This window comes from Papaver somniferum, unplaced genomic scaffold (assembly GCF_003573695.1).
Source record: "Papaver somniferum cultivar HN1 unplaced genomic scaffold, ASM357369v1 unplaced-scaffold_22, whole genome shotgun sequence".
In the NCBI taxonomy this organism is placed as follows: domain Eukaryota; kingdom Viridiplantae; phylum Streptophyta; class Magnoliopsida; order Ranunculales; family Papaveraceae; genus Papaver; species Papaver somniferum.
The window spans coordinates 3,637,377-3,648,929 of NW_020632152.1; the positions used below are offsets into that span (position 1 = coordinate 3,637,377).

Sequence of the window (11,553 nt, forward strand, 5' to 3'; positions counted from 1 at the left end):
CCGCCAAAATTTGCTTTTAAATTTGAGAAGTTGACCTCCCCTTATCTGTGGCTGGTCTCCCTTTAGCAGTTGCCTGGAAATGGGTCACCCCTTAGTAATTAGGTTACCCCTTATCCAAAATCAAGGATCCGTATAGCAAGTGTCCTCTGGGGCATTTTCCGCACTTTTTCCGGGGTTCCTCCGGGGTATTTCTGGGGTACTTCCGGTACACTTCTGGGGCGCTTCCGGTACTCTATCAACGGAGGTCCAAACGCCGCATTTTCAGCCAATTTCGCCGCAAATCCTTATTCTTCTAAAAACACCTACAAATAAATAAAATAACCAAATAAGTACAAAATTGAGCACTAACAATATATACAAATGAGCTATATTAGACACATAAATGCGTCTATCATCGAGCCTCTGCAATAGTCTTTCTCTCGACCAGAGACGTAGATTGGTTTTCTTTATTTATGGGCTTTTTTCTTAAATATGGCGTCTTCCTCATTTTCTCCTTAATTTTTCTTTTATTAAGCTTTTCTTTTAATACCTCTTAAGGATACTTTTCAAGTTCACTAATACGAATTTTTTCAACCTTAGGTCTTCGATATATTCGGCCATTTAATCTCTAGTTTAATAGAAGTTTAATACAAATTGAGGTATGTTCATTGGCCATTACTTTAAGATTATTCTTTTCTTTTCTTTTAAGTTGTAATTTGTAACCTTTAGTGGTTGCCATTCTTTGTGTCTCTTTTATAGTCGGTTTGTTATAAATCTATGAATAAATCTATTCGGCCATAATTCCTACTCCTTTGATTGGTCATCTTGGACATAAATCTATGAATAGATATTTTGATAAGGAAATAAACAGCGTAAGTGTAGAAAGAATATTGAGATAGAACAAAGGATATTTACTGGGATCCTACAAAATCATTCGTGTATTATTATAGTGTTGATTCAGATGATAATTACACACTCCAGATGAAGATGAGCGGTATTATAGACTTCTAGTGGGAATTCTTGACGTAGGCGTACGTGTGCCATCAAAATAGGTGGGAAATTTTGTAACTTACTTATAATCATTAAGTTACTTGTAAATCTCTTGTAATTCTTAAGTTTTCTTTTAAGTTGCGAGCAGGATGGTTTTTGATGCTTTTGATCATGTTTGTATGAAATTGAATGAGTATGTTGCCTGATATGCGGTAGCTGGTCTCCTTGTGAGGAGTGCCTGTGTTCTCCACAGGTTCTCACTATGTCAATACTGGAATTTGGTATCATATTAGAGGTGGAATTAGTTCCAATACTACTAAATAAGGTCCGCGGAAATAGGCGTGACCTAATATTATAACTAGTGGAAAATGGATTTTTAACCACTTCCTGGGATTCATAAAAACCATTGTTAGTTGGCAGATGTAACCATTTGTGCTGTGAGCTACAGTAGTTTTACTAAAACTTGCCTCTGAAACAGTTGTTTTCTTAGAGGGTATTTCCGTAAAAATACATAGCTCCCTAATAGCTTCTATCGGACCTGAAAAACGTCTGCAAGAGAAAGCAACTTCTATAATCCTCTCCCTTTATCTCTTTGACTTATCTCTATCTCGGTCTGCACTTCTTCTGCTTCCTTCACTTCTCTCTCACCACCTATCTCTCACAACTTAATCACTCTCTATCTTTTGTCGATTTTTTCTCAATCACAATAGTAAGTCGCTTGTGAATCAGTATTAGGTGTTGCTTTTCTTCTTTTTCAAAGAGATCCATCACAAATAAAATTCTTAGACCTATAGTTTTGAGATTTCTCTCGACCTATTTCTCTTAACCGAATCAGTATGAAGAAATCTAAGGTTTCTAAGGTTCTTAAAGAGATTTTTGGGAAAGAATTACATATGGGTATTATTAAATTTCTGTTTTTGATCTCAGATTTGGGTTTTAGGGTTTCTGATGCTGATAAGTTGATGTTTTTTCAGTTTGGTTGGTGATGAAAAGGGTTTTGAATTAACGGCTTAATTAAACAACTTCATGAGAAATAACTTCTAAGGTATACAAAAACTTCCTCTGATTTCAATTTCTCAAATTAGGGTTTTTAATTTTAAATTGTTTTTCTTATTTGGAGTTCAAATTCGTAGATTTGGGCATTTTTATTGATTTTAATTGTTTATGTAGTTAGTAGACATTCAATTTTGGTATTGGTTTTCATTTTTTCTCCTTTTTTCAGTTCTGGGTTTTCTTGAATGGATAAAAGTTGTGCTTGAATGGGGTTTTCCGGCCATTTTATTTGTATGTTGTTGTTATCGTGGTGGTGTTTCTTCTTAGGTGGTTGTTCTTCTCACTACATCAGTTTGTGTTGCTGGATTTTTATCGGCCTGATAACTTTTGGATTGCTCTTCTAGGCAACGAGAACCACCTGTGGAGGACATTTGTTTCTTGCATCATTGAACTAAGGTCTAATTAACTTCTATTTTGTTTTGCATTTGGTTTGGTGCTTGCGAGGTATCCCCTAACATGAAACTGTTTTGGATGTTTCAGCATATGCAGAGGTAATGATGTGTGATCTTAGACTAAGTTCAGAGCTGAAGGTGGCATGTAATTCTGCACCAAGGAAAGTCGCAGGGTGAGTGTAGACTCTGTTGGCCATGTTCGTATAGACTGTTTTGGTGATTTATCTAGAAATTTGGTGTTTCGGCTAATGGTGCGTTACAATTGATGTAACTATCTGAAGTTGTTTAAATTACTGTGTCCTAGCTCTGAAGCAAGTATGTTGCACTTGTAGTTACATGAAGTAACTGTAGTATATTGGTGTTGCTTACTGTGGTAAACTGTATGACAGCTGATTGAATAATCTTACTTGTTTGTAGATTACGAGAATCAATCTTATATGCACTCCAAAAAATCTGGGCTCATCAAGGTAAATCAATGTATTTTTGTCTTAAGTGAGCTTATCTACTTAGTTTTGCTGTGACATAAAAATCATTTGGAAGATTGAAATTTTGTGCAGATTGACAGTATACTTTACTTATAGCCATGTAGTTTTACAACTATGGTTTCATCCCACGTATATTCTGTGAGGATGCCGATCCTATGGATATGCTTATGGCATGCAGGTACGGTGTATGATTCTCACATCTTGTCACCACCTCTCCTATTTTGAGGACCTAATAATTTTAATTAAGCAGTTAAGTTTGTAATATTTTGCTTCTTTTGTATGCAGGATACTTGGTGCATCCGCCAAAGTTTCTCCAAAGCCTAAAGTCTCTTTAACCGAAAAGTAATATGTCAGTAATAGACTAAGTGTGTAAGTTCAGTGATTTTTGATAAGCTAACTGCTCATTCATGTAATTTGGATGCCACTATTATTGTTACTCTAGGATTTGATGGTCTCAGCCTTGTAAGCATTACATTCTCTTGATAATTTTTTACAAGGGGCTAGAAATATGCAAAATGCTTCTAAGGAAGAAAATCAAGAGCACCACCAACCATTATCTGTGACGATCTATGTATCATACCATGAACCCTATTTTTCATTATGCCCTGTACCAATTTTATATGAGTAGCATGTTATAATTTTCTATTTTGTTGTTGATTAACAGTACAAGCTAGAATTAAGCATCATCCTTTTTCTTCTTTTGTATGCAGGATAGTGGGCGCACTCGCCAAAGTTTCTCCAAAGCCTGAAGTCTCTCTGACCCAAAAGTAATATTCCAGTAATAAACTATGTTTGCAAGTTTAATTAATGACTTTTGATAAGATAACTTCTCATTCTTGTAATTTAGATGCCAGTATTATTCTAACTTCGGGATTTGATGGTCTCAGCCTTCTAAGCATTACATTCTGTTGATAATGTTTTACAGGGGGATAGGAATATGTGAAATTCTTCTAAGGAAGCAAATCAATAGCAACACCAACCATCTCCTGTGGTTTTCCTTGTATCATCGCATGCACCCTATTTGATTGGTAACCAGCTCCACATAGTGAATTACTTTTTTGTTATGTTTAGGTATCGGGTAGATTTGCTTCTTCTTATAAAGCATGTATGGTTATGACAAGTTCTGTTTTATGTGGGAATGCTAGTGACCAAAATAAACAATTCAATGGGGCAGGGTTAATGGACTTCAAATTTTTACTGAAGTAGTCTTTCTTGACAGCATGTTTAATCTTAGTTTCCTTTCTTACGAAGCCTTATCACAACATATTAGGATGGTTGACCTAACTAAAAAATCCTAGGCTTGGTTTACTTATGAAGATTTGTCATTCGCTAAGCATATTTGACCTTGCAGGAAGCATGTTCTATTTGGAGGTGCTCGACGTGTGAATTCGCTGAAAGACTTTGTAGTTGATAGTAGTACCCATATTTAAATGGATCAAAATAGGTTTATGTGAATCCTTTTTATTTTTGCATGTCTTTCTAATGGTTTATAAAGACCAGTAACTGATTGCTTTATAGTTTATACCCCAGTACTTAGTAAGATAAATTACTGAGATTTCTTTGTTGATTTTCAGGTTACAGAAAACAAGCTTTACCAATATATCTTAAGGTTGTCAAAAATTTCTAATCTAATAGCTGGCTCAAGTAAGGTAAATCTCTCCCCAAAATATATCTAGTACTAAATGTGTATCTTAATTTTTGTCTTCATGAGTTTGAGAATGAAAAAAGTATTCCCCAGTTCATGATTTCAAAGTGATGGCATATACTGGACTATTGGAGATTTGAAATAATGTCGAATCATATTATCTTTAGTACCCCTTGGCATCCAGTACAGCATATATGTCTCTCACTCTTCATGATGCTATGTTGAGTATTCTTCTAAGATAGTTCATAGTATTGAGCCATGTTGCTCGCTGTTTATTAACATAAATTTATGTTAGTCAAATACGCTCTCTAGAGTTATGTTCTGCGGAGTTCATCTTATTGTCAATTTAAATGCATGGGAATAAATTTCTTGATAAAGATTGTTTTTTTTTGTGAATGTGGATTTTTAATCTTCTTTTTGATCGATTACTAATATAAGTTCTCTTCTTTGTAGGTGAACTCATTGGTGCAGATATTTCTAAATGATCAAACTACTGATGTGTTGTGAAATGGCAGCTTATTATCACCCGGAAACACCTTATTTAACAAGTATCCAGGTATTGCATTTCTATTCTTCATGTGCTTGTTTGAGTTCTTTTTCTCGTCTCTTTTTTATTTTGCGGCTGTTAGTTGAAATACTCTTGGGTTTTATTTGTAGCTTAAGGATAGAGTGATGGACATGAATTGGGATAGTTTGTCAGGCAGTGATGTCTTGTAATTGGTAATAAGCTGCTAACTTGTATGGAAGATTCTGTAGTTGGTTTGTTAAGTTTGTAGGAGGAATATCTACAGGTTGAACTTATTTTTCCTTAATGTTGAAATTTTCAGATTTGGAAGATTGTAAAAGTTGTAATTGAGAACTCATTTTCATACAAATTCAGTTTAAAGTCATTATCAATTCAATCTTGTAAAATTCAGTTTCGGACTCATTTTTAATCCAATATAGCTGATTCAGGTTAACCTTCAGCTGAATCAGTTTTAAATTCTGCTGAATCAAAGCCTTTTTTATAATATATAATCAAAATAAACTATTGTGTCTATCAGAGTGAATAATTACACTGTGAAAAGAAGTCGTTTTCTTAAAGAATTCAACGTTTGTGAGACACAGTCGTTTTGGGAAAAACCACTTCTAAATTAGAGCTGATGGACACAGTCGTTTTGAACGATATTACCTCTTGTCCCAGCAGTGGTTAACTTCCATTTTCCACTAGTGTATATAGGGTTGGAATATGGCTCTAATATTATAATTTACATGTCACTGGAATTTGGTGTTATTATTATTACGGGTGGAATTATTGTTAATATTGTGGTGTACTTAGGGACACATCTGGGTATCATAACATATATGGGGACGTCGGCCTCTCACTATTGTATATATTTTTCTATCTGGAGAGACTTGTCGTATGTATATTATGCTTGACTTTCAGTCTTAGTATTATGACTGGATTATTATAATCTTACTTTTGGAAGAAATTCCATGTTCATGATGAGGATATGGGCCTTTGTGAACATGTTGTGCGAAGTCGGTTTATAGTAATCAAAACCTTCTTATATATTCTAGACTTTGATGGTAGTTCCTGACTCATGGGATGTACGCATTTCATGTTGATGTCACTATCATTTTAGACATAATTTATCTTAGCTTTTCTTCTCTATCGAGTAAGGCTAGGTTAAGATAACATATGTTTAGATTGTTCTAATTCATTTTTTTTGTGGTCATATGGTTGTGGTCTTTCGCATATATTGTGATATAGTACACAATATATTGGGAGGTGAATTAGAGAAATCTTTTGATGTGTGATGTCTGTAAAATTTGTTAATCGTTTGCTGTCCGTAGAACTATAAAGCATATTAGTGATTACTTGAATATCATAATTGCATCCACCGAGCCCTTTTTGGGATGATGTGCTCACTCGTTCTCACTTCAGCTTTTCAGTTATTAGAAGAGTTGGTGCAAGCGAAGATACTTGTTTCTTAGCTTAAAGATTTATTGAATTCGCGACAAATGTGAACCACTTTAGGTCTGTACACTTTTGTAACCACAAATATATTATTTTACTTATCTAACTTGGAGGTTTTCATTTACAAAAGTTTGAGTGTGGGTTCATTCGTGGTTAAAATTCGTATCAAACCTTTATTTTGATGATTAGGTAAATGATATTATCCTTAATGCCTCTTTTTGTAGTTTAATATCCTAATTTATAAATTTGGGGCGTTAAAGTATGTGCATCTTTTAATATCCCATACAAGTTATCAAAAAATGTTTAAGAGTTGTGTAATGACAAGTGAGCTACGTAAGCAATTTTTTTACTTTTTCATATTCGTCGTTCCTCTCGATACAACTTCAACATTTGTTTTGCCCCTAGGACAATATTGATTGACCACACGAACTAAATTTATAGATTCTTCAACTTATTTTTCATACGGTTACAAATCTACGGAGCTACCCAACCCATTACTGTTTTTTGGAATACTCATTTCAGTGCATAAGTGTTCATAAAGCCTCCTCCAATAACTCATACTCAAGTGATCTGAAAGTTCTCAGACTTCCTCCCATAGGGCAGGTTGGGAATCGAACCCCTGTAATAGCATAAATCCTACGCTAAAGTACGTAAGTATAGTTCTAGGGACCCCTTGCCAGATAACTTATTACAAAGTATATACATATTTTTCTTTTCTACTCAATCAAGAAATTTCTCATTAATCAAAACAAAAATTTCCAAATACAAAAAAGAGGAACCACCCAAAGTGGGTCATACAAAACTCAAGCAAAAGAAAGAACCCAATAAAGAGAAACCAAGAACAAAATTGCTATAAGTTACAAAAATGTAGGAATTTAACTAAATCCAAAGTATATTTTTCCAGGGAATTCCATGTCTGATAAAAAAGATGATCGTTCTGCCACTTTTCATCTAGTCAACCTGGAACCATATTGTCCAAGTTTGTCTGCATACAAATTAACATCTCTGTAACTATGCTTAAAGATGATAATATTGAGTGCTTGACATATCTTTTTCCATCTAGTGAAAACAAACCATGAGACTTTTTGAAAAGGCGAGGGTACCCAAATATACCTCAAGCTAAAACTTTTCCTTTCTATAAATCCTTTCTCCGAAAGTGATTGTCTATGGACTGAGTCGAGACAATACAACAAATCAGTTCACACTTTGTGTGATCGTCTAAGGATACGAGATCAAGACAATACAACAACGAAGTATGTTTACTTGATAAAAAGGTTCGGACTTAGCCAAACACAATAAGATTGCTTATCAAGTAAATAGGAACTAACGTTTGTGTAATTTACTTTAATTATAATAAAACAATTATAATGCGGAAATACAAAGTAAATGACACAGCAATATTTTGTTAACGAGGAAAACCGCAAATGCATAAAAACCCCGGGACCTTGTCCAGAATTGAATACTTTCAGGATTAAGCCTCTATACAAAATAAACCAACTTCGTATAGTTGAGACCAATCAACTAAACATATAGTTCACCTAGTTCCGTATGTATTCCCACGCCTCCGACCTGTAAACAAATCACGTACTTGGACCAATTACTTTGGTTCGTCTTCCAAACAGTAAAGGAACAACAAATCAGTTTGGTATCAACTCTCTTCAACCAAGTGATATGAGTTGGACAAAGGCTCTTATGTTTATCTTAACATAAACTTCTTTGCCAGGTTCCAAGATCTATCTTATGTTCAATCACCAAAAGGTAATCGTTAAGATTTTGCAATCAATACCTTTAATCCCAAGGAAACGTATTGATGTCGATCTACACAACTATTCTATCAAAATACCACAAGGGTAAATCGATTATAATTGGATCCTCTTTTACCGAAACAAGTATTGTGCACACCAAAGATTTATATAATCAAGTCAGAAATCTTTTATCTCTTCTTTGTCTCCAAATCTTCTTAGATCTTCAATAAACACCTGCATACAACTACATGAATCTCTTGTGATCAATCACACACAGAACAGAGTCTGTTAACAACGGATTATCACAAGATCGTCTTTAGCACTAAAAACAGTCTAAAGATCCCTGTCGAAACCTTGAACTAGTTTGAGTGAATCTTATATCAGAAGAGAAGATTCTCAAGCATAAACAAATTATGTGCAATCAAAGTTCAACCATCGTTAGTCAACCAAATCAATATGAAAACAAAAGATAAACCGCAATTATCTAGTTTCCCACCAACGGTACACGCTAGAGATTCTAAATCCCAAAAAAGACTTTAAACTGCGCGCCCGTAAGATATTTCGCCTAATTAGGTTACTCTCCTCTCCGAATAGGCGGCTTCACCAGTAACAGTACAACAGAGGAAGTTTACTGTCACAAAGGATTAGTTTGCTAGAAAGGCAAACTTCAAGTATTTATAGACAAGGAAGTTTGGACACCAAGGAATTTCCAAAACCGAATATATTCTCAAGATATTCTATAATAATTTCCATATTCGGTTTTTATAATTCCTGAGAATGCTCTGTCCAAAATAATGATTGAAAATCTTCTTGGATAATCTTTAACTAGCAAATGCACATTACCAATTCTTATTTTCAATATATAATTAAAAACCTTAAATTAAAGATTCTTAACTTATTTAATTTCGACCCCGGGATTTACTTCCTTCTCAGCCGTTAAGGAATATCTTTGAACAATAAAAAATATACGCATTACTGCATGTGTTCAAAGTGTGTCGACGTCCTTTCTTTGTAAGTCCTTTTTCATACTTACTCACTTGAAACCGATTTACCACACTTCCAAACAAGTTTAGAATTGGTTCATATGACTTTCAAGAACTGTGCGATTGATCAAGAACTTCTCAATCACAAATCATGGGTTTAACGGTTCTACCAAAACAAGTTTCGGTTATACCTCTATGTGAGTACCGTGCATAGTCACACTATCTTCCCAGAATTCGGTTGACTAGGTACTAGGATCGGTTCCCCACATATATATGGTGTCTAACTTATATGTGTTGCACATGTCCATAGGATCGGTTCTCCTTTGCCTAAAAACGTGTTGCACATGTCCATAGGATCGGTTCCCCTTTCTTCTATAAACCTTGATGCACCGTATACAAGGATCGATTCCCCTTTGTGACGTGTTGCACCTCTTACTAGGATCGTTTCCCCTTTACCCAGTGTTAGGCCTTACAAACTACACAAACTCGATCATACCAACAGGTGATTACTTAAGATCGGTTTCACTAATAAAAATCATACCGATATAAAAGTCAGGCCTCATGTGAATAGTTTTACCAAGAACATAAACAAGTCATGAGCGGTTATACTAATCACACATATTGGTCGTTCATAAGATATGCGATGAAGAACATCCCCAATAACGCCTGGCGATTTCCTTTTCGGTTCACAAACAAAGTTCATGAACTTACTTCCTTAAAACACATTTAACAACATTGTTTCCTAGGATGAAATCCTCTCCTCATACCCAAACATAATCATAATAGCATTCATATGATTATGTATATGTCTTATCTACAAAGTTTAATAGTTAAGCAATAAACCTCGTATTGAATTCCTTATTACTATGTCTGTCTAGAGTGTTCATGCTTCACAGTTTTGTTTTCAATATGCACGACTTGAGAGATACGTTAGGGAATGAAACAGTTCAAGTCAAATACCACTAACCTCATGTGGAAGGATGATGTTGTGGTTGTAGCTCCATACTTCTTCACTTCTTCAAGTCTTCTCAATACTTGTAATTTCTCATATCCTAATACTTTCAAGCTAACTTATACGAAGGTTACTCTAGTACATTTAATCAAGAGACTCTTAAATGAGTTTTAGTTCATTAAAATATGACAACCAAACTTAACATACCAACGCTTGGTGGATTCAACTGACATATGCTCTAACAATCTCCCCCTTTGTCAATTTAAGTGAAAAAACTTTTACAATCGTATGGATAAACAAATTACAAGAATTCATTACACATACGCTTGATTCCCGAATTCAACAGCACATAACCTGCATACAGTCAATCCTTAAAAATGCAACAGCTGTTGACATTATAATAAAAAAGCTCATACTCCCCTAATGGTGAGATAGGTATATTTGCAATCTTCACGTTTTTTTATACCAAATCATATGATATGTTATTCCCCTTAGTCTGTGCTTTTCCTCATTCGTTAGATAAACAGTCAAGCACCATTGTCCTCTTCCATAGTGACACCAATCAATATAAATTGACACCAGCATCACTTTTTTACTCCATATATTTCTCCCCCTTTTTGTCACAAAATGACAAAGAAACGAAAAAATAAAGGAGAACACGAAAAGGATCTTACAAATCTCAAAATAGACTTGCAACCTGTTGAGTCAAGCACAAGGGTTCCACACACTATTTTTGATAACCAATATCAAAACTGAAACTACAAAGTAATTATGTTTTGATGTGTTATCATGGAAACAATTACCCGAAGCAATTTTCCCAACTAGTTTAGCAAACCAAAAATCAACTAATCACATTAGTTGCTTTGCTAAACCGATTGTATAAATACAACTTCTTCATTCGATAAGACCAAAACAAAGATAAACTCTATTTTTCTCATCAGATTCTAATTATCCATATAACTTAGACCTTTAAATTTTAAACAAGCCAAATACTAGGTTAGTTAACTAGAATTTACTTGTTTATGCATTCGATTAGACTTGAATAACCGAAACCTCCACTTTGATAAGCCTAACTAAGATCAGAATTAACTTAGTTTATCTTATCAGGAATCGAATTGGACTAAACAACTCATCTCGTCAACATATTGTTTAGTCAAGCCATAAATAATTCATACAAACCAAAACAAATCAACTTGCATAATTATTCACCTCAACCGGAAGCAACTGAAACAACATAAACATTAAAGCACTGCAATTGCACCGTAAAAATGTGTAATCCTAAACGATTGATACCACACAACAAAGTAAGATAACAATAGTTTTTCTTAACCGGAATCAATTGAATCACACACACATCCATACACACATA

General features: G+C 34.4%; 1 long non-coding RNA gene across 1 annotated transcript; it reads left to right on the forward strand.

The window, feature by feature from the left end:
• The first annotated feature begins 3,613 nt into the window (after positions 1 to 3,613).
• On the forward strand, positions 3,614 to 5,407 carry LOC113340576. Its single transcript, XR_003355560.1, has 5 exons — positions 3,614 to 3,666; positions 3,825 to 3,927; positions 4,474 to 4,548; positions 4,998 to 5,100; positions 5,202 to 5,407. It is a non-coding gene; the product is annotated as an uncharacterized LOC113340576 (long non-coding RNA).
• The last annotated feature ends 6,146 nt before the right edge of the window (positions 5,408 to 11,553 follow it).